Source organism: Anopheles coluzzii, chromosome 2, assembly GCF_943734685.1.
Source record: "Anopheles coluzzii chromosome 2, AcolN3, whole genome shotgun sequence".
NCBI lineage: Eukaryota > Metazoa > Arthropoda > Insecta > Diptera > Culicidae > Anopheles > Anopheles coluzzii.
This window is the reverse complement of record NC_064670.1, coordinates 77,312,122-77,317,152: the sequence shown is the minus strand read 5'-3', so window position 1 is coordinate 77,317,152 and position 5,031 is coordinate 77,312,122. Positions and strand designations below refer to the sequence as shown.

At 39.2% G+C, this 5,031-nt stretch overlaps 1 long non-coding RNA gene across 1 annotated transcript; it reads right to left on the bottom strand.

The window, feature by feature from the left end:
- Nucleotides 1-2,703: 2,703 nt before the first annotated feature.
- On the bottom strand, nucleotides 2,704-3,802 carry LOC120949660 (uncharacterized). The gene is made up of 3 exons (XR_005751053.2): nucleotides 3,123-3,802; nucleotides 2,923-3,012; nucleotides 2,704-2,857 (listed from the first exon to the last, which is right to left on the bottom strand). It is a non-coding gene; the product is annotated as an uncharacterized LOC120949660 (long non-coding RNA).
- Between the last annotated feature and the right edge of the window lie 1,229 nt (nucleotides 3,803-5,031).

Genomic DNA, 5,031 nt, shown 5'->3' with positions numbered 1-5,031 from the left:
GCGATAGACGAAATAGGCGAAATCATCGAAGATGTGTTCGCTCGCATGAGCTCAGTCCGCTCAAAACAAGATCTCATCACCGTTATCATCAAGGTAACTGCAAAGTATTGCTTCTCCCATGTCTGAATCTCCTAGGACACTTAAAATCATATCATGGAATGCAAATGGTATTCATACAAAAAAAGATGAATTTTTCAATACCTTAATAGAGAGAAAGAAAGATATAGCTACAATTAGTGAAACCTTCCTGAAACCCCAAACTCGTTTCTCACACCCAAACTTTATTGTACATAGACTAGATAGAACTACCGGTGAAAAAGGCGGAGTGGCTATTGTAGTAGCAAAAGAAGTACCGCATGAAGTTTTACATGCACTGGATCTCAAAGTTATTGAATGCATAGGAATTAATTTTAAATTAGTAGCCGGTCCTTTAGCTATAATATCAATTTATAACCCTGGTTCAAATTCCTACCATGTTAGTTTCCATAACGATTTAAGAAAAATAAGTAAGCTTAAAGGAAAATCACTAATTTGCGGAGATTTTAACGCCCGGCACCGCTTGTGGAATTGCATCAAAGGCAATAGTATGGGTAAAATCCTATTTGATGTAATTCAAACAGGAACCTTTTCCCTTCATAGCCCCAACGAGCCCACTTATATTCCAAGCTGTCACAGACGATCACCTTCTACACTTGACCTAATTCTTGCAAATGGCCGAATCGATATAACTCCCTCTTGTACACTAAAAATATTTTCATCAGATCACTTACCCATCCTGTTCAAAACTATCGACAGTAAAATCATCAGCAAATCACTTTATGGGATGCCAAATTATGCCGCAGCAAACTGGCCTCTATTTAAAAACATCATTAACAGCCGTATTAATCTCACCTCACTAAACCTCCAAAACATAATTAACACCTTCCAGATCGATACAATGGTAACGTACTTAACCAAAACAATCACTTTGACACAAAATAATGCTCTACCAGTATTCTACCCAGTTAGATTCACTTTAGTGTTACCTGAAAACATTAAATTAAAAATCAAATTACGAGACTCAGTAAGACGTAGATGGCAAAGAAACAGAAGAAACTTGACACTTAAAGATCAATACAACGAACTAGCAAATCAAATTAAAAATGATATATCTCAATACCGAATTATGTCATGGTCTCGAAATTTAACAAAAATTAATACTTCTAAATACATAAACAATAGTAAACTATGGACATCTATAAAAATAATCAAAGGCTGCTCTACCTCCATTCCTCACCTCAAAGCAAACGATAGAATACTTCTCACGCCAAAGGAAAAAAGTGAAGTATTAAAAGCGCATTTTGCGAATGCCAATAACACCACTTTAAACAGTCCAAGTCCATTAACTGCACAAATTGACCCCTTAATAACCCAGTTTCTTAAGTACCCGCTTGGCAAAGAGTAACTCATTTTGATGCCTCTCGCTACCCCTGACCTTAGTTTTAAAGGAATCTTGCGACACACACGTACTCCACTACCCCATCCCATGGAAAAACGCTCCCACCATCGAGGTGTTGACCAAAATTTCGCTGTGTGCATGAGACACACACTCGCAATCCTCCCGCCCTCCACAGCTGAACGCACCCACCGTTGCGAAGATGGGAGAATTTTTGCTCTGAGCGTGAGACCCTGAAGCGCCAGAGATGACACTATGTGTAAAGACGATCATAATTCGATATGGTCAAAATGCGTCGATTGTCGTTTCATTTATCTGGTAATGATGTATTCACTTCATCAAAATTTTTAACGTTAACAACTTGGCTGCTAACAATAGTTGAAATGTAAATCAGAATAAAATCAATTCATGTAAAGTAAAATAAATTCCATTATACTTTATTTTGACCACATGATCAACACTTGTACATAGTGCCATTTACTTTGTGTTCTTCACTTTCGCGCTGTGTGGTGATCGTTCGAAACTCATCGCCAGAACGAATGCAAATCTCATTTGGGAAGGATTGGTGCCGGTAGATGCAGCGAAAATTATTAAATGATTATAGAAAAGTGGTTAAGTAAATCGTGAAGGATGTCAACGCAGGCGTAAATGCAATATGTTTTGTTACATGATCTACGGGTAAGTGCATGCATAAGAAGAAGAATCTTCCAAATGATGTTTGTGTTCAAACAATCGTACTGCTTTCAATGTTTGTTTATTCTTCTATTATTTTCCATCACACCAAACTATTTCATTGCCAAAGCTCTTGATAACAGATCAAAGCAGATGGATCGGGCTTACAGAGTCGCCATTTAACTTCAAATATCTTCGTGATCGGTAAGTTTTAAATAGTGCTAGTTTTGTTCAACATTCTAATGCTCGATTTATCTTTCATTCCTCAGGCAGACGCATCAAACAGCAAGTGTTTTTCTTCCAACAGCACGCGCCATCGGTGGAGCAAGCAGCCAACGTTTTAATCGCCAGTACGCGCCATCAAGAATTGAAATATTCCCGCTTGGCAAAATGTCGCGCGACATGCATGCTTGAAATCGATGCTTGTTAACATTTTATTTCAAGCATCGTGAGTGTCCCAGCGTGAGCGCTGAGCGCACCTCCCCTCATTCTCAATGCCGCGTTTTTGGTTAATCCTCGCTCCCACCCTTTCTTTCCTTCTCCTCAACGGACCCACCATTCCCGCGAGCGTAGACCGATCAAAAAATTTCAGGAAATTCGGACAGTAAGTGTGCAGTTTTTTATTCACAGAGCTATTCGGGAATATTATAATACTTGATGGTGCGTGTTGGGCGAACGAAACGTTTGCAGCTTGCTCCACCGATGGCGCGTGCTATTAGAAGAAAAACACTTGCTGTTTGATGCGTTTTCCTGAGGAATGAAAGACATATCTAGCATTAGAATAGTGAACAAAACTAGTACTATTTAAAACTTACCGATCACGAATATATTGAAGTTAAATGGCGACTCTGTAAGCCCAATTCACCTTCTTTGATCGGTTATCAGGTGCTTTGGCAATGAAATAGCTAGGTGTGATGGAAAATAATAGAAGAATAAACAAACATTAAAAGCAGTACGATTATTTATTAGAACACAAACATCATTTGGAAGATTCTTCTTTTATGCATACACTTACCCGTAGATCAAGTAACAAAACAAACTGCATTTACGCCTGCGTTGACATCTTTCACGATTTACTTAACCACTTTTCTATAAACATTTTATAATTTTCACTGCATCTTCCGGCACCGATCCTTCCCAAATGAAATTTGCATTCGTTCTGGCAATGAGTTTCGAACGATCAAAACACAACGCGAGAGTGAAGAACACAAAGTAAATGGCACTATGTACAAGAGTTGATCATTTGGTCAAAATAGAGTATAATGGAATTCATTTTACTTCAAATGAATTGATTTTATTCTGATTTACATTTCAACTATTGTTATCAGCCTAGTTGTTAATGTTTAAAATTTTGATGAAGTGAAAACATCATTACCAGATAAATGAAACGATAATCGACGCATTTTGACCATATCGAATTATGATCGTCTTTACACATAGTGTCATCTCTGGCGCTTCAGGGTCTCACGCTCAGAGCAAAAATTCTCGCAACTTCGCAACGGTGGGAGCGTTCAGCTGTGGAGGGCTGGAGGAGTGCGAGTGTGTGTCTCATGCACACAGCGAAATTTTGGTCAACACCTCGATGGTGGGAGCGTTTTTCCATGGGATGGGGTAGTGGAGTGCGAGTGTGTCGCATGATTCCTTTGAAACTAAGGCCAGGAGTAGCGAGAGGCATCAAAATGAGTTACTCTTTGCCAAGCGGGTTCCCGAATAGCTCTGTGAATAAAAAACTGCACATTTACTGTCCGAATTTCCTGGAATTTTTTGATCGGCCTACGCTCGCAGGAATGGTGTGTCCGTTTTGGGAAGGAAAGAAAGGGTGGGAGCGAGGATTAACCAAAAACGCGGCATTGAGAATGAGGGGAGGTGTGCTCAGCGCTCACGCTGGGACACTCACGATGCTTGAAATAAAATGTTAACAAGCATCGATTTCAAGCATGCATGTCGCGCGACATGTTGCCAAGCGGGTATCATACAAAAGAGGAAATATAAATCCGCCTCATCTTGTGAAGCCAAAGGAAGTTTATAAAATTATAAAAACTTTAAAAACGAAAAAGTCGATTGGTACTGACCTTATAAGTAACAACGCACTAAAACATTTACCAAGAAAAGGAATCATTTTGTTATGCTTTATCTTAAATAGCTGCTTAAAATTAAACTACTATCCCGAAAATTGGAAAATAGCGAAAATCATTCCCATAGCAAAACCAAAAAAGGACCCCAAGATTCCGGCAAATTACAGACCGATAAGCATACCAAGCTGTATGGGTAAAATCTTGGAAAAGATCATATTAAAAAAGCTAGATTCTCATACCAAGTCTCATAACGTCATCCCTTCTTTTCAATTTGGATTTCAAGCCAATTTTGCCACCACTCACCAATTAAATAGACTCGCTAACACTATAACATCGAATCGAAACATTAAAAAATCTACAGGACTAGTTACACTTGATCTCGAAAAGGCATTTGACACAGTATTTATTTATTTATTTATTTATTTATTTTTATTTTAATAATTGCTCGGCCACGTTGGGTTACAGCAATAGTGCTTACTGACTATAGAATACAATTATTCACGAAGGAGTAGGAAGGAGTTTATGGTACGGAAAAGGAGCGAAGACGGGATCGGAAGACAGGATAGGAGAGGACAGCAGGAAGGCGGAAGTGATTACATTAGTAAACGCTGCTACAGCTTGATTTATGTCATCATCAGTAAAGCAGCAATCGGTACCGGCTAAAATATGATGAAGCTTTTGGTAGTCCAGTTTCCTAAAATTGAACATACGAGCCGTAGGTATTCGTTGAGAGGATGCAGGGCGAGAGTGCGTAAGAAGCACACTTGTCTCATGGCCAGGATGATGATTGTCTAGCGCGACGAGTGGAACAGGTGAAGCTATGACGGGGGAGCAGCGCTCCAAGAAGGC